This window comes from Neofelis nebulosa, chromosome 7 (assembly GCF_028018385.1).
Source record: "Neofelis nebulosa isolate mNeoNeb1 chromosome 7, mNeoNeb1.pri, whole genome shotgun sequence".
Taxonomy (NCBI): domain Eukaryota; kingdom Metazoa; phylum Chordata; class Mammalia; order Carnivora; family Felidae; genus Neofelis; species Neofelis nebulosa.
Window position 1 is genome coordinate 35824881 of NC_080788.1, and position 17843 is coordinate 35842723.

General features: G+C 53.9%; 2 long non-coding RNA genes across 2 annotated transcripts; one reads left to right on the top strand and one right to left on the bottom strand.

The window, feature by feature from the left end:
- Positions 1–8382: 8382 nt before the first annotated feature.
- Positions 8383–11549, bottom strand: LOC131516328 (uncharacterized). Its single transcript, XR_009263987.1, has 2 exons — positions 10507–11549; positions 8383–8758 (listed from the first exon to the last, which is right to left on the bottom strand). It is a non-coding gene; the product is annotated as an uncharacterized LOC131516328 (long non-coding RNA).
- Positions 11550–11721: 172 nt separating this feature from the next.
- On the top strand, positions 11722–17331 carry LOC131516327 (uncharacterized). The gene is made up of 3 exons (XR_009263986.1): positions 11722–12769; positions 15927–16718; positions 17051–17331. It is a non-coding gene; the product is annotated as an uncharacterized LOC131516327 (long non-coding RNA).
- The last annotated feature ends 512 nt before the right edge of the window (positions 17332–17843 follow it).

Below are 17843 nucleotides of genomic sequence, written 5' to 3' on the forward strand. Positions count from 1 at the left end.
CACCCCGTAACCTCGTGCAGTTGACTCTCTCCCTTCTTTTTTTTTTTTTTTTAATTTTTTTAAGCTTATTCATTTTTGACAGAGAGAGAGAGAGAGAGCGTGAACAGGGGAGGGGCAGAGAGAGAGAGGGAGACACAGAATCCGAAGCAGCAGGCTCCAGGCTCTGAGCTGTCAGCACTAGAGCCCGACGCGGGGCTCGAACCCACGAACCTCGAGATCATGACCTGAGCCGAAGTCGGGCGCTCAACCAACCGAGCCACCCAGGCGCCGCCGACTCTCTCCCGTCTTTGGACACAGCCACTGCTCCTGGCATCTGCCTTCGCAGTGACCTTGCCCTGAGGCTGAAAGGTACCCAAGTTTCTCTTTCTATCTCAACCCTTGTGGGCTCGGAATATTTGAACGGGGAGTAGTGGCATCGTATGCGCGTGGAAGTGAGCCCCAGTGTCACCGTTCTCTGGTCGTGTGACCTGGGGCAGGTCAACCGCTCTCTCTGAGCCTCAATTTCCTCAAGGCCAAAGTGAAGGTGACAAATAAAAAGAAAGAGAATCACAATCAGTTCACACTCCCCTTTTACTCTGTGTGTGTCAGGCATAATTCTAAGTGCTTCGTATAAATTATGCAACCATTGTAACTAGGGTATGCAATCATCGGTGTATTTCAGTCTCCACGTACTCGGGCGAGTAAACTGAGATCACGTAGGCAGTTCACGTCCAGCAGTGCTAGGATCCAGGAGGAGTTAGCTCCACAGTCCTGGCCATTTACGTCTCAGAAAGGCACACGGATAGTCCCATCAATAATGTCTACTTCACCGGGTAGGAAACAAATGGTGATGATATCTGTATGAGCCAAGCTCCGTGCTGGGCCCTGAGCTCATTTAGGCTCACCTACCTTGTCCTCTCCCGGCTCGTCTATCTTTTTCCTTCTAGACCCCCCCCCAGGTGAGCACACGCTGTGGCTACAGCAACGAAGCCAGTAGGCTGCGTCCGGGAAAGGCCGGCAGAGTAAGCATGGGCCAGTGGTCTCTCACTTCCCTCTGCCTCTGGGACAGCCGGCACCATAGCAAACAAGCAGATGTGGGTGGCGTCCCCCGTAGCTGACATATCCCTCTGACTGTTTCCCAAGGCGGGAGAGGAGGAGGGTGTAAACCCATTGGCAGCTGTCAGTAGGCCTGGGGTTCCTCCCCATCTGCTCTGGGGAGGCTGTCGGCTTATGCTTGCACCCATTTCCTCATAGGCGGCCCTGAGGGTCAGAGGTCATGCGGCATGGCATCTGGGCCAACAGACAGCTGATAAGGAACAGACCCATCCACTGGGATCCACTGCGGGGGGGACTTCCCATTAAGTCACGCACCAATGTAGATAGCCAAGGCCTTAAGTAGAATTCACACTTTCTTGATCTCTTTCTCTTGGTTTCTCCAATCCCCAGCCAGCTCAACCCCAAGGGGCAGCCAGTTCCATTTCCCCACAGACAGATGAAACCGTGCTGGAACCCTGGGGGAAGTTTCAAGAACCAGTTTGACCACAAAACCGAGAAGCTGGTCTGTTAGGCCCTATCTGGGCAGAGCGGTCATGGTAGCTGTCAGATGAGGATCCAAATTAGTCACGGGAGGAACAGGAGCCCGTCTGGGGGTGGAAACAAGCCTCAGCGGGCTCTGCTCCAGGACCCGGGATCCGGCTGGGGCAGGAGCAGAGGCTGTGTTGCAATTTCACTGCAAATCAACTGGGTCATCTCTTGTGGGTGGCAGCGTGCAGAACTGCCAACCCTCGTGTTTTTTTGGGTTTTTTTTGTTTTTGTTTTTTTTTTTTTCATAGATACCGGAGATGGTATCGTCTCACCCAACTGCCTGTAGCATCGGGCCGTGACACGATGCCGGAGGGAAGATGTATGATAGGTGTTTTTGGCCGAACCAGTGGCTCCAGACGCATGGGGTAGAGGGGGACAGGGTGGAGTCAATGGTTGGACAAGTTGGGAGCCGATGCTGGAGGAACCATGGGTACCCCCCTCCAGGTCAGAGTGGGACCCTGGGTCTGTTTGCAGGAGAGGAGGGAAACATTCACCACGTCTCCAACTGGGACTATTGCTGGCTATCTATGACACAGTAGCCAACCCGTTGGCCTGGGGCCACCCTCAGCCCCTTGAATACTCAGTGCCTTGGCAGGCCGTGAGGTGTGGTGGGAAGAACGTTGGCTTTGGGGTCTAACCAGCTTGAAATTAGATCTGAACGCTGCCTGAGACACTGGCTGACCTTGGTTATGCCACTCAATATCTCTGGACCCCATTTTCCTCATCTTTTTTTTACTAGAAGAGTGACGACTTCTCAGCAGGGTGGTTATGCAAAGCAATAAGGATAATGTGGGTGGAGGGATGGTATACCGTAGGGAATTAATAAAGCTGTGGCACATTTCTCCTCCTCTTACAACACACACCATCCTTCAGCGACTTCTGGGTTTATCTTCTTCATCTGGGTCTTTTGGCTGAAAGGCCTCAGGGCTGGCTGCCTCTGCCTAGATCAGGGATCAACAAACTTTTTTTCTGCCAAGGGCCATAAAGTAAATATTTTAGGCTTTGGGAGCCATAAGGTATCTCTCACAACTACTCATCTTTACAGTCACGGTGCAGAAATAGCCATAGATGATATGTAAATGAACGAGTATGGCGGTGTTCCAATAAAACTTTATTGACAAAAACAGGCAGTGGGCCAGATTTGTCCCCCGGGCTGTAGTTTGCCAACCTCTGGCCTAAAGTTTTAAGTCCAAACATACCTGCTTATCCCTCAAGGGACTTGCCCAGGTTGGTTTCACATGGTCCAACCAGTCAGGTTTGCCATTGTTCTCTTTAATGTTTCCCAACCCTATCAAACAAAATTTCCTTTTGTTCTCTCTCTCTCTCTCTTTTTTAATGTTTATTTGTTTTTGAGAGACAGAGAGACAGAGTGTGAGCGGGGGAGGGCAGAGAGAGAGAGAGGGAGACACAGAATCCGAAGGAGGTTCCAGGCTCTGAGCTGTCAGCACAGAGCCCGACGTGGGGTTCGAACTCACAAACTGCGAGATCACGACCTGAGCGGAAGTCGGACTCTCAACCGACGGAGCCACCCAGGCGCCCCTCCTTTTGTTCTTTGCTCACGAAGCCTCCGGTCTTGCCTCCATGCTTTGGCTCAGACTCTTCCTCCTGCTTGGAAGAACATCCCATTTCTTCTCTGCACTTCAACCTCCCAGGTTGTCCTGTAAAGCAAAGGGCTCAGATCAAGGTCTCTGGAATCAACACTGGACGAACATCCTTCAAGATCCTTCAGGGCCGGGCTCAGGTCAGCTGTCCACAGGAATTATTACCTTTGCAGGAATCCCGCGGCCGTTCCACTGAGGCCAGAGTGGCCCTCCTGTGGACCCTGGGTTGCGCTGGTGTGCCTGTTTTGGTGATAATGCCTTGCGGCTCAGTCCCCAGCTTTCCAACCGCAAACTCACAGCAACAACTTGAACTTCCATCCTGCCAGGTATCTCTGGGACTTCTAGTCAATATGGATCCTGAAAAGTCTCCCGCGTCACCTCTGCAAATATTATTTTTCTCTCATTCTCTTTATTCGTTCCTTCTGGTGCTTCAGTTGGTTGTATCTTAACCTCTCTGTCGTATCGTCCTTGTCTTTCATCCACTCTGTCACATCTTCCTGGTTTCTTTCTTTCGGGCTCTTCTGATTAGTTGGAGTCATTTCTTCCAATCTCTCTTCCATTTCATTAATTCTTTCTTTATCTGTGTCTCACACACCCACCGACTTTTAAAGTTAATTTTTCATTTTCAGTCATTCTATTTGAGTCTTTATAAACATCTCCCTATCATTTTTGGTAGTTTCTTATTCCTTGATCATCTTTTTTTTTTTTTCTTCCATTCCATCTTTCAAGTCTTTAAACAGTCCGTACATAGTTCTTTGGTGACCTAGCTCATCCTTCTCATATCTGAAACCGTTTGAGGATCTCAATCAGTGCTTTTCAAGCGGGAGCAATTTTTCCCTCCGGGGACATTTGGAAATGTCTGGAGACATTTCTCGCTGTCAAAACTAAACTGTGTGTATGTGTGCGTGTGCGTGCTCACACGCGCATGCAACCGGCATCCAGCGAGTAGAGGTCAGGCCTGCCAAGACATGCACGGACGGCCCCCACAGTAAAGAATCACCTGGCAAGATGTCAGTGGCTCTGAGGTTGAGAAACCGTGTTTGAAATCTGTTGCTCGTTGTCTCTGATGACTCTTGCTCAGGGTGACTCATTGCTTTGAGTGTGTGTGTGTGTGTGTGTGTGTGTGTGTGTTTGGAGTTTCTCTTTGGCAAATCCGACTGAGAACGCACTTCCCTCCTGGGGGGGGGGTTGCATTTGCTTCTTCCGGCCACCAGGGGGCACTGCCAACCTGGGACCACTTGACTTTTCCAGCGTCGGGGTGGGGGGGGGGGGGGGGGAGTCCCTCATCACCCACCCCCGGCAGCACAGATTCAAACCCCAGACTCCCGCGAGAACTGGCACCGTGAAGTTTTGTGCGTTAGCCCTGGATGGCTCGGAGCTGACGTTCGCCTGCTGACTTGGGATTGCCCCGCATCAACTGATTAATGAGGATCTGAGCCTGGACACGAAAGAGCGCTTCCGCTCAGTCCAGTGGGCAGGGCGTGTGCATGCACGTGACTGAGCCATCGCATTTTGTCCTATATCGTTTCCTAGGCGTGAGCAGAAAATGGGTAAATGCGAAAGCTGGGGCAGGCGCGATAGATTTCCTAACCTTGGTACCGTTGTGCCAAACGTGGAAATTATTTAGCATGGCCAAGGCTGGCCTCAGGGGCGCCAGCACCCCGGTAACTCGGTTGTGTCCACTGTGCCCTTAACTATGCGAAGAGAGACGGATACGAAGACGCAGGGGGTGCGGGTACAACATGCTGACGTTGCACTGGCAGAAATGGCTTTGCAAAAGTGGAGACTTGGTTAGGGATGATCTTGCGAGATGGCACCTTATCCACAGTTTCGAAATCCAGGAAGCTCTCAAACACGAAAAATTGATTTTGACAGTTCAGCACAGACTCATTTAGCAGCAGAATCTGACTTAAGCCGACCTGTGGCCATGCAATCTTTATATTTGGTGTGAACGTTCGTGCATTTTGCTGCAGAAATGCCGTGTTTGACTAGAAGGTGCCATTCCAGACTCTGCCAGGAGTACTGGGAAGCAGACAGATTTTGTACACCAGCACCTGCTAAAATTATAAATCTTTAAAAAAATTTTTTTAAATGCTTATTTATTTTTGAGTGAAAGAGAGAGAGAGAGAGAGACAGAGGACAAGTCGGGGAGGGGCCGAGAGAGGGAGAGACACAGAATCGGAAGCGGGCTCCAGGCTCCGAGCTGTCAGCACAGAGCCCGACGCGGGGCTCGAATCCACGAACCGTGAGATCATGACCTGAGCCGAAGTCGGACGCCCAACTGACTGAGCCACCTAGGCGCCCCGATCATAAATCTTGCAATTTTTCAAAACACATCTGGCTCCCAGGGTTCTGGGTAAGAGATTGTCAGCCCACATTATTAAGTTTCAAAGAAAGGATTCCCCTTCCCCACACCCTTACACCCACCACACATGTAAGAACACGTGCGAACACTCACCATCCAACTATCAAGGATTTAATTTTCTTTTTTTTTTTTTTTCAACGTTTTTTATTTATTTTTGGACAGAGAGAGACAGAGCATGAACGGGGGAGGGGCAGAGAGAGAGGGAGACACAGAATCGGAAACAGGCTCCAGGCTCCGAGCCATCAGCCCAGAGCCCGACGCGGGGCTCGAACTCACGGACCGCGAGATCGTGACCTGGCTGAAGTCGGACGCTTAACCGACTGCGCCACCCAGGCGCCCCAAGGATTTAATTTTCTAATGCGATACGAGGAAGACCTTAATCCTCACCCAAATCAGAAAAGGTGGGAATTGTTATCCCATTTCCCAGATAAAGAAGGTGAGACTCAGAGAACCTATGGGACCAGTTCATGTCATACGGCTAGCAGGGAGTGAGGTTCAAAAGGACAGTTGCCTCATTTATTTTTCTTTTTTAAAGTTTATTCATTTATTTTTGAGAGAGAGAGCCACCTGGAGAGGAGCAGAAAGAGACAGGGGGGCAGAGGATCTGAAGCAGGCTCCGAGCTGACAGCAGAAAGCCCCCGATGCGGGGCTTGAACTCGCAAACTGTGAGAACACGGCCTGAGCTCAAGTCGGACGCTCAACCAACTGAGTCACCTAGGTGCCCCCGAATTTGCCTCATTTATCCAGGACTCTGGGCTCCCATCTACACCCTTAACATAAATTCTGCAGGAAAGAGGAAACAGCAGTATGTATGCGTCTACACACATCTACAAACACAGGAAGAATATACCAGAAATTAGCGGAGGGGGATGGGAACAGGGCGGAGAGCATTAGCGTAGGAGTAAAACTTCTCCAAATACGACTTTTAATATGGTTATGTGTTTTTAACTATGGACATGATTTATATGTTCAAAAAAATAAATCAAAGTAAATAAAAAATAAGAAAAAAGAAACCCCCCAGGTCATGCACACACAAACACAACTGAACATAACTGCAAATTAATTTGGGGACCTAACAGCGCAGACAGTGAATTCAAATAACCTGAGAAAAAAAATACCCTGGCCATATACCTGCGGTGGCATATATTCTAAGGACAAATGAAACTACAAAGAAACCTCAAGCTTTGCTCAATAGGCTTATTGTTACTATGTATATTGTAAAATAAAGCAAGTAAATGCATACATTAATGCTATTAGAGACGAGGATTTTCTGTGTAAGAGAAAAGAGACTCGCATATTAAAGGAACAACAAGAAAGAGTTCAGAAGAACCACCCAGAGCGTTCCATTTGCACTGACGATACTATGAACTGATTTTATTTTTCCTGCCTCTGTCCGTTGAAAGAATCTACAATCAGGACCCCCGTGAGGAGTGAAACTGAACTCCCCCGTGTCCGGATCCTGCTTTCTAAGACCGTTCCCACCAACGAAACCTTCCTGAAGAGATGGCTGAGCTGAGGGATCAGATCTGGATCTGGATCTGATCCAGATCTGAGGGAAGGAAAGGACGAGTAAGTCTGGAACATTCTTATTGTTCTATGAGGCAAGGACGTGCCTGGTGGGGCCATGTCAAAAAGATGTAGAGGCAGACTTGAAGGGACCCCTCTAGCTAACCTTGGAACTGCTGATGGAAATGACGCCTATGATTAATTAAACAGGTAGACGGAGAGGTAGAGAGAGAAGAGAGAGAATGGGGACCTCTTCTTCACAGGAGGATACCTGCTGAGCAATGTACGTAGAAGGAATGATAAAGTTAGAAAGCCGCCATTTGCAACCCCCAGTGTAATTCTTGATCCCGGCAGGGCTCATCCAGGGGAGCGAAAACCAGGGAGCGAAGGGTGTTGGGGAACAGGATATCTGTGCAGGTACGAAGCATCTCCCCCTAGAAAAAGGGAGACCGTGCACCATTACATTAGAGATACGGCGATCAGAAGTTTATCCAGTTGACCAAACTTAGCATCGCAGGCCTCCTGATGTAAGGTGACGTGTGGAACACATCACCTACGGAGCGTTCTTGCCAAAGACTTCAGCCTTTGGCCCCAACCACCTGTGCCCAGAGGGACAGGTTGAACGACAACGAGGTAGAACAGTCAGGCAAATCCTTTCTAAAAGACTCTTCAAAAGGCCAGCGTTAGGGGGCGGGGGGAAGCCAAGGCCATTTTAGCGTGAGAGAGGCCTGATGCCCACGTGCCACGTGAGACCCTTCTGGAAACAAACCAAACAGCCAACAAACAACATCGATGGGAGACGTGTTTGGGGTAGTTGGCCCTGAGGCGGGGGCAATGGATTTGTCACTGCGTAGAACGTCCTCAGAGCAGAGGCGAACGGGACAATGGAGGAGAGAAGTGCCGTGTGCTCCGTAACTGGCCTTCAAACATCTCAGCAGGAACAAATGTTTACAGAGCAGGATAAAGCAAGCATGTCAATATATTAAAATTGTCCAACGAGGCCAGTCCTAGGGTGAGGCCAGGGGGTGCCCTATGCACAACACTGAGGCAGGCGGCACTCTCAGGGTCCACCCTGCACCTGCCCACCCTGGAAGCACCTGCCCGCTGCTCCTGTGGGCACCAAAAGCAGCTTACCAGCCTCGCCCCCGTCCTGGCCCTGCTGCGGAATCGGGGGAGCGGGAAAATGGGTGCTCAGATGTCAGAAAGCAGATTCGAGGTTATCAGGGGATTGGAGCCTCGAGGAGGCATAAATGGGGAGTGATTATTTAATAGGTACGGGGTGTTTTCATAGGGCGCTGAAAATGTTTTTGGTTTAATTTTTTTTAACATTTATGTATTTTTGAGAGAGAAAGAGAAAGAGCAAGAGCGAGAGAGACAGGGTGCGAGCAGGGGAGGGGCAGAGAGAGAGGGGGACACGGAATCCGAAGCAGGCTCCAGGCTCCGAGCTGTCAGCACGGAGCCCGACGCGGGGCCCGAACTCACGGACCGTGAGATGGTGACCTGAGCCGAAGTCGGACGCTTAACCGACTGAGCCACCCAGGCGCCCCTGAAAAGTCTTCAAAGTAGAGCGAGCTGGTGGTCGCACCACGTGGTGAGTGCACTGAATAGCAGTGACTTGTACGCTCAAATGGTTAATTACATGTGACGTGCATTTCCTCAAAAACTTCAACCGCAGCAAAACGTTGAGGAAGCAGTGGTCAGAATACAGGGATACAACTCATACCTGTGCAAAAGAAATTAAAGTTGTACATGCACGCATCCGAAGGGAGATTTCTTGGAGTGCCGGCAAGGGGTAAGGTGGCACAAGCAGGGACGGGGTCAGGTGATGTGGGCCACCGTTGGCTGTCACCCGGCCATGGTGCATTCAGCGCCCCCTCTTGAACCTGAGTTGCCACTACCCAGGAGGCTCCAGGTTTGCCCAGGCCCCGCTGCGGCTCTGAGCCTTTGCTCTCCACCGGGAAACCGGGCCACGGGCAGGGTGGCTCCCCTCCCTCCCCCCTGCGCACCCGGGCCCAGGTGGGAAAGTTGCAAGGAAATGTCCTGGGAACACACTAGCACCTTTCCTGACCTGAGCCCAGGGGCAGGGTTCCTCGTGGGTGACCCAGGGGTGCCAACGGTCGCGGAGGTGATGTTGATCTGGCTGGGAGGTGCGGTTGATGAAGCAGCTTCTGAGGGACTCTGGCTCTCCCGGGGCCGGGGGATCGCTTTGTGTGTGACTCGAACGTAAAGGAGGAGAGTCTTGCGCTTGTGTTTGGGGGGTGGGATCAAACCAACAGCACCACCAACATTTACTGAGCACTTACTACATGCCAGTGACTGGGTTAAACCGGGCATGTGCCCTCCCCATGCAGTCCTCCTGATGGCCCTCTGATGTGGCGGCTGTTACGGGTCCCCACCGCCAAAAGGAGGGGAGAGTCAGGCAGGTTGGGCTAGCTGCCCAAGGCAAACCCAACTGGTGAGTGTCGGGGCCAGGATTCAAACCCACCATGTCTGATCTCGGGGCCTGAGCGCTACCTGGTCGAGACCCCAAGTCCTCCCAGGCAGTGAAGGGGCAGCAAGGTTCACTGTTGAACACCTATCCTGTGCTGCCCCCACTAAGCTCAGAATCCAGGAGTGCTCGCTGAACGAGTGCGAACGACCCCAGGCAGCAGGCGTATCTGTGCTCGTGACCATTTTACAGGGGAGGACACTGAGGCTCAGAGAAGCAACGTTGCCCGCACATCACACGGCCAGGAAGCGAGCGAGGCAGGATTCGAGCAGGCTCTACCCGAGGCCGCGCGGCTTGACCCCTTGCTTCCTGAAGGTGGGAGTGCCTATAAGCGTCTTGATTTGGGGCCTCCCCTTCCATCTGCTTCTCTGAGGAGCGGTTTAGCCTCGTGAGAAGACAGGAGAGGGCTGTTTCTGCCTAGGGACACACACGGGGCCGCGACGTGTCCCGTGCAGGCAGCGGGGGCGGAAGCCTGGCAGCGTCGGCAGCGTGAGTCTCCTTGGCGGACGGGACAGGGACATCGGGACGCCCGGCTGCCGTGGCGTCTCCTCTCTGGAGGAGCGGTGGCCTGGCTTTGATGCCCCACGGAGGATGAAGGGGTTGGAAGTTTCCAGAAGGGGGGGACACCCGCAGCAGTCCGGCTGCCCGCAGCAAAGAGCATAAATAGTCCTCCGAGGACTCCGGGGGAAGGACACGGCGGGGAACAGAGTTCCCTGGACAGCTGGAACTCGAGCTTTCCCTTCTCTGGGCATCTCCACCACACAGGGTAGGGCCAGGATGGGGTGGGGAGACAGGAAGCCCCAGCCTTGTTGTTTCTGAGTGTCTCTTGCGGGCATGGGTTTGGCCCCGTCTCTCAAGGAGCCCTAGGGTGGGGGCCGCCTCGCCTGTGTGCTCTGTGGGAGATCCAGTGACAGAACCCCCCCACCCCCCCCCCCCCCCCGCCCGCCCCAGGCCTCCAGATACCTCCGGCCACTCCAACTCACCAGGTGTGAACCACTCACTTCCTCCACCACTCAGACAGAGCAAAACTGGCTGAGTCTGGTTTAAACGAGTTCCTGTCAGCCTCTGCGCACCTCCTTGCCTTGCCCGCCCGCTCTAGGCATGGCTGGTGCCCGTTCTTGGTGGCTGCTGGAGGCGAAACCCTTTTCTGGGGCCGGGTACCGCCCTCACCCGGTCGTGGGAGCGGTGCTCAGGGTTCCCGGTCCCGGGCTGGAGGGAGTTCTCTGAGGGAGGGAACACAGCAGTAGGGCGGGCTGGGGCTTGCCGAGGGGACGCATCTGTCACCTTCTGATGGATTTCTAAGGGGAACGCTGGGTTCCTGTGACCCCCCTCTAGGCTTTGGGGTCCAAACCTCTTCACAGGGATCGAGCGCTTACTTGGGATCCAAGGTGTGAGAGTCTGAGAGTGGAGGGGAGGGCCTTGAATGGGGCCTCTGGCATGTGAGGGAATATAGAAGGCTTTCTGGAAGACGGGAGGGGAGGAGGAGGGGCAGATCCTAGGACTGGGGGCCCAGATTCAAAGGAGGCACCCTCCCCCGCCTGGATGTGCCCCTCATCCTTCCCATGCATGCGTTCCATGCCTCCATGACATGCCTGCCATATTCCAGACTCTGACTGGAACTTTGGGAGCAGGAGGTAAATTAAGGCAGGGTCCCTTCCCTCACAGCCTGGAAGGGAGACAGCCAGGAAAACAAATGGTTTTGACGGACACGTGTGCAAAGTAAGTGACTGTACTACCGGGGGGTCTGGGGTGAGTTCTGCTCTGGGGCCAAGGGAAGGTTTCACAGAAGAGAAGGTATCTGAACTGGTTCCTGAAAGATCTGCCAGGCAAGAAGGAAAGGGAAAAGCCTTATGGGCAGAGGAGCTGGCAAGTGCAAAGGCCCTGGGGCATCAGAGTGGGTATGTAGTGTGCCGGGCAACAGTCTGGTAGTTCAGCCATGTCAATGGGGCAGGTAGAGGGATGATGCTGAAAAGGTAGGCAGGCCCAGGGTGTGCCAGTGTTGAAGGTCACGTTAAAGAAGGAAGACAGGGTCCCACAGCCACGGAATAATGATGGGTCCCTGTCAGAGGGACCGTCTACTGTGTGAATGTGTCCGAACCACCCGGTCTAGACTCCAGTCAGGTTCTCCCTCCCAGCCATCCCCGCCCTGTGCTGCTTACTGTGGTGTCCTGTGCCCAGGCCAGGACTGTGTCCCCACGGTGATGGAGGGGGTCAGGGAGCGGTTGCTGGAATAGCCTAGAGCTGTCCCTCATGACAGGCAGCCCGCAGCCCTAGACACGTGGGGCAGAGCCCCGTCGCAGAGCAGGCCCGGCTCGTCGGGAGGGGCCGGACCTCTGCTCATCTCTGTTCTCGTCACGCCCCCACCCCAGCCCTGAACGAGTGAGTTCTTCCACGGGGATTCGTTGTCTGCGCTCAGACACCGCCCCACGTGCCCTGCGCTCCGTGGCCCGAGCGGGAGGCCTGCCCTCTGTCCCTGCCCTCCATTGTCCCCGCACCCAAGCACCTTGTCGTCTCCCGCTGTGTGCTGTCCCCTCTCATTACAAAACCTGCAGAAATTCTCTGAATCGGCTCACCAGTCATCGTGCTCCCCCCAAGCGCCTACATGAGCCTCTGGGCCCGAACCACAAGGCGACCACAGCGCATCAGCGGCTTCTGCTCTGAGCCCCGCCGGGGGCCCCTGCCCCTCCGCTGCCCCAGCCCGCCCTGGGCTCACCACACTTCCTTTTCTCTAAATCTTAAAAACTAAAGTGGTGCAGAGCAAGGCCTGGGGGTGACAGGCGAGAGCCACGGAGGCGGGCCCGGCAAGGGGGGGCTGAATCGGCCGGTTCTCGCCACGGTGTTCCTTTTGGCTTCCAGCAAGTACCCTCAGCCAAGGGGCCTCTCGGGAGAGCAGGGAGCGGGGTGTGTGCGCGCGCGCGTGTGTGTGGAACGCGTGCCCTCCACAGAGAGACAGGAACCCAGTACAACACAGAGACGAACTTATGTGGGAGACACAGTGGGGCCGTTAGTCTCGAGCTTCCTTGCCTTCCTCCTCTGACTTCCCCCTCCTAGCGACGGTCACGAGGACGGCTTTGAGTAACTGCGCAGGAAATGTTGGTGGAGCAGATAATGTAATCAGCACCCGACGGCCCACTCCTTAGAGGTACCCTGGGCTCAGCAAGCGTGTTAGGGATTCAGGGACCCCCTCTCCCTCTCTTGCCCCCGGGGTGTGACCAGCGATGCCTGTACCTGCGCGTTGGAGGCCAGGTGAGCACCGGCCTCGTGGGGCCCACACTTGAGCACAGGAAGTGAACGACACGGGGGTCGTGAGCACCCACAGCTCCTGGGGTGGCTCTTCCCTACCCGCCCTGATCCAGCCAGGACTGCTGGGCCCCCCCACTCAGGGTTGCAGATCCTCAGCAAGCTCCTTGCAGCTCAGGCGAGGGGGATCTCAGTCTCCAGGAGCAGGTGGGGGAGGGAGGGGGTGTACTGTCTTCCGCCACTTCGCCTTTTGAAACCCGAGTGCTGTTCCTTCAGTTTGGATCGCTCAGATTTTAAGGGAAATGAACAGCACCCAAGGAGTGTCTGCGGATCGCCTAGCTGAGCTATAGTAACAACAGTGACCGTATGGCTCCCTACAGTTCGCAAATCACTTTCGCCTCCGGGATCGTACAGGAGTCCCGTCGACCCTGTGCGGCAGGGAAGCCCATGCCTGTCTTGCAGACAAGAGATGAGGTGACCTGTGTAGGGCCACACGGTATACACAGGCGGGAAGCGCGTCTGGCGGAGAGAAGGAGGGGGGCGAGGGGCTGGAGGGTGGCATCGTGACGGGGGAGTGTGGGCTGAGGACAGCCACGGCCAGCACGAGCAGGGGTCTGCTTCTTAACTATCCTATGTGTCCCCAGAGGACCCAATAAAGTGAAATCCCTCTCCTTACCCATCTGCCCTCATCCTGGAGGCAGAGTGCCCAGAGCTGGACCAGGAAATTCTTTTCCTCTTTTTTTTTTTTTTTTTTCAAAGGTTTACTTATTTATTTTGAGAGAGACAGAGCTAGCGCACAAGCAGGGGAAGGGGCAGAGAGAGGGGGAGGGAGGGAATCCCAAGCAGGCTCTGCACCGTCAGCACGGAGCCCGACGTGGGGCTCGCACTCGTGACCCATGAGATCACGACCTGAGCCAAAATCGTGAGTCGGACGCATAACCCACTGAGCCACCCAGGTGCCCCTGGAAATTCCTGACTCACTTAGGGTGAAAGCAATTTCTGAGAAAATGGCATTTTTCCTCCCAAGCCCAACACAAAACACGTGGGGTTCGGGGATACCCCGCTTCTCTTAACAATTTGGTCTTAGCGACTCTACTCTGGCCGGCAGTAATTGGTGACGATGTCCCCAGCACATGACCTAATGACAGCTCCTATAAAATGGACATACATGTTGACTTCACACCGTAAGCACAAAAGGGGGGGGGGGTCCCTGTTTGCCTTGAAACCTAAAGATAGACAACAAAATGGCCACCTCTACTGTATCATACATTCAGTCTAAACTCTCATCTTCTCTTTAATAAGCATTAATGAAACTTTTATCTAGGAAACCTTTTAAAAAATTCGTGTTGCAGTTTGGAAGTGTAATTAGGCAGGGTAACATCCGAGGGGGGAAAGAAAAACCTACGAAAAAAATTGAAACAAGCATTACCCCCTCCTTTTTTAAAGACATATTCCTGCAGCAAATGGGATCTTTCTGTTCCCTTCCGCTTGCCTTTGGAGGCGGCGTCCGGGGCAGTCGTGGGAGAAGCAGGCCCCGACCTGTACCAGGCTGTGACCTTGGGTAGGGACCACCGCTGCCACCTTCTTTTTTCCAGGGAACCCGGGCTGCCCAGAGGGACAGTAACCGGCCCCAGGCCCCGTAGTCCTCAAAGTGGCCTCTGCAAAGTTCAGTCCTTCCAGGTCTGTTGGACGGATGGGGAAGCCGAGATGTTCTAAGCGAGAGGGGCGGCCTCTGGAGTCCTGAGTCTTCTCCTCCCTGGACGAGAGGAAAGGGAGCCTGGCCTCTCCAGAGTGCTCTCTCTATACGAGGGGGAGAGTGTGCCTGTGACGGGGCTCTTGGGACGGAGTGCAGGTTGTGCGTGTGGAGTTCTTAACACGGGAGGGGCTTCACGAATGCCAGCCAGGGCCACTGCTACGACGTAGGGCTGGGAGCCCCAGGTCAGCCTGACTCTCCAGCCATCAGAGAACCAAGCGACTACATTCCTGCTTTCTGGGTTACGCGCTGTGTTTCCTGGGGCCGGTCACTTTCCTTGGGCCTCGGTTTCCATCACGATAGGGGAGAGATGTTACCTTACACGGTGGTTGTTCGAGACTCGGTGGGCCGAAAGAAGTAAAAACGTTCACTCCACGATTAGAGGTAGCATGCAGAGGCAGGGCTGTTTGGTACCACCCTGCTTCCGGAAGCTAAAGGAAGAAAGCCCTGGCAGGTGACAGGGGTCTCTGGGTTCCTTCCCCCCGGCCACACAGGCATTAGCTGATGGTCCTGGTTTCTAGCTGTTAGGCCCATCCCAGTTTCGGCTTTCATCACACCTGCCCTTGAGAAAGTCAAGTAATTCAACCTGCACAGAAACCTAGGCTCCCTCAGAGTTTTCTGGAGCTGCTCTGAAGATAAGCAGGGTGGAGCCTGGTTCGTGTTTGCCCGGGAGAGTCTTCTAGGGCCATTAAAACGGTAGACTCTATGTTCTTGCTTCTCAGTGAGGAAGGGGCCTTCATCCGGGTCTCCGGGAGAACTCCCTCCCACACTTTCTTTCCGCTCCTTCCTTCCTTCTCATTCTTTTCCAGATCTTATACGCAAAATGCCAAAGACAGCCCATCTCCCATCATTTTCTTCCCTGCCCTTTGTGTCTCTGAATCCTTAAATCACATGCCACACCAGCCGGTTTAGCATAAGAAATTAGATTAATTTTCATGCTCCGACTCCAGATGTAAATGCCTTTATTAATAATTTAAGGCACATTTATTTATGCAGTTTGATATTTTTCAGGTTCAGGGAAGCAATTAAGTTTTGCTCAAGTTGTGGATCAGCAGACAGCATGTTCCTCGCCCTCTGCCCCTCCAGAGCAGATGGGGTGGGGGGGGCGACAGGCACGCAGGCAGGGCCCGGCTGGCGGCTCCCTCCTCACCCCTCCCACCGGCCCCCTGCCGCTGGGAGGCCCTGGCTTTTGAAATTGAAGAGAACAGGGGCGCCTGGGTAGTAGCTCAGTCGGTTGAGCATCCAACTTCGGTTCAGGTCACGATCTCGCAGTTTGTGAGTTCGAGCCCCGCGTCGGGCTCCGTGCTGACAGCTCAGAGCCTGGAGCCTGCTTGGGATTCTGTGTCTCCCTCTCTCTCTGCCCTTCCCCCCGCTCATGCTCTGTCTCTCTCTCTCTCTCTTTTTCAAAAGTAAGCATAAAAAAAAATTGAAGAGAACACAACTATTTGCACACATCTATTTGCTTGGGCGCGTCCCCAGAAAGGCCAGTTCCTTCCTCAGAATTGCCCTGGGTTATCACGCTTGAAGACCTTTAGAGGTCCCAGCTGCTAAAAGTTCCTGCAACTAGTTCCTGGGGTGACTGTCAGCATGGAGAAGCCATTTTTCACTTCTATCTCCATAAGCAACGTCTCATCTGTGAAGGCCTGGGGGAGGAGAGCTTGACCCCTTCAGCACTGGTGAGTGTGGATGAGCTGCCCACCTCTGTTCACCTTCATTTCCTTACCTGAACAATGCGCAAACGGCATATGCCTTCGTGGGGCCACTGTGGAGACCGGGCCCCCTCCTCGGGCCTCTGCCTGGGCTTTACCCCCAGGCCCGGCCTTCTCATCCTCCGGCCTCAGCTCCGCCCCATGCTTTGGAATAAAAATACTTTCCATTCACGTATTGCTTGGTACCGCGTGCCTCGTGTCATTTGATTGTCAGTAACTATTTCGTTGTATTTTTTTTTGAAGGTTTATGTATTTGTTTTTGAGAAGCAGAGAGAGAGAGAGAGAGAGACAGAGAGAGAGCAGGGAAGAGGCAGAGAGAGAGGGAGAGAGAATCCCAAGCAGGCACCATGCGGTCAGCGCAGAGCCCGACATGGGGCTCGAACTCAAGAACCGTGAGATGGTGACCTGAGCCGAAACCAAGAGTCAGGTGCTTCACCGACCGAGCCAGCCAGGTGCCCCTGTCAGTAACAGTGTTTTTAAACAGAGAAGGAAGGTGAGTCCCCAGGAGACGTAACTTCCGGGAGACAGATTAGGGTGCGGAAGAGATCTCAGTATCCCTGGCCATCCATCCCGAGCCCTGGGTGCCGGGGACTGTGTGAGATACTGTGGGTGGGGGCGGGGCACGCCCTGAGGACCGGGGCCCGTCTCCAGCCCCTCGGGCTCTAGGGGGACAAAGAGCAGCTGTACCCCCAGAGCCCTGCTCTGCTCAGCTAGAAATAGACCCAGAGTTGAGGATGGAGCCTGGCTGGGAGGTCTCGGGCGCATGTCACCGATCTGGGCCTTGGATTCCAACATCAGATCTTCCCCACCCACGTGCTGCCACAGGATGGAGCCCGGCACCTCCCTTGACTTCGCTCTCCCCCAGCCTCCCCTGCCATGCATCACCCACGCTTGCGGATCTCACCTCCGGATTTCGTATCTCTGGGATGTGCCCCCTACTCTCCCCCTCACTGGTACCCCTCCTCTAAAGCATCGTCATCGCCTGTGGGCACCTGGGCCGGCCTCCAGACAGGTCTTGCTGCTACCTGCCTGCTGGGCAAGCTTTAAAAACATAAAGCTTCCTCCACTCACACCGTCACATTTAAGAGCCCCAGGCTCCTCACTGCCTCAGGATCAAGGCCAAAGGCCCTTTTTTTTTTTTTTTTTTTTTGTAATAAATGTGTGTTCATTAAAAAAAAAATTTTTTTTTTTTGCATTTATTTATTTTTGAGAGACAGAGACGGCATGAGCAGGGGAGGGGCAGACAGAAAGGGAGACACGGAATCCGAAGCAGGCTCCAGGCTCTGAGCTGTCAGCGCGGAGCCCGACGCGGGGCTCGAGCTCACGAACCGCGAGCGAGATCATGACCTGAAGCGAAGTCAGACGCTCCACTGACTGAGCCACCCAGGCGTCCCCCAAATGCTTGATCACATCCATAGCTCTCCGCACGGTGTGGCAGCCACCCACAATATTGGCACCCTTATTTCTGCTGCAAAGCCATATCAGCTCAGCCACAGTACCCTTTCCCTGGCTTCTAGAACTTCCCGTGCACCTTCCTACTGATCGTTCCTTCTGCTCTGTCCTCTCCTCCCCACCCCTCCACCCTGTTTAACCCCAGATCACTGTTCCTGCCTCAGCG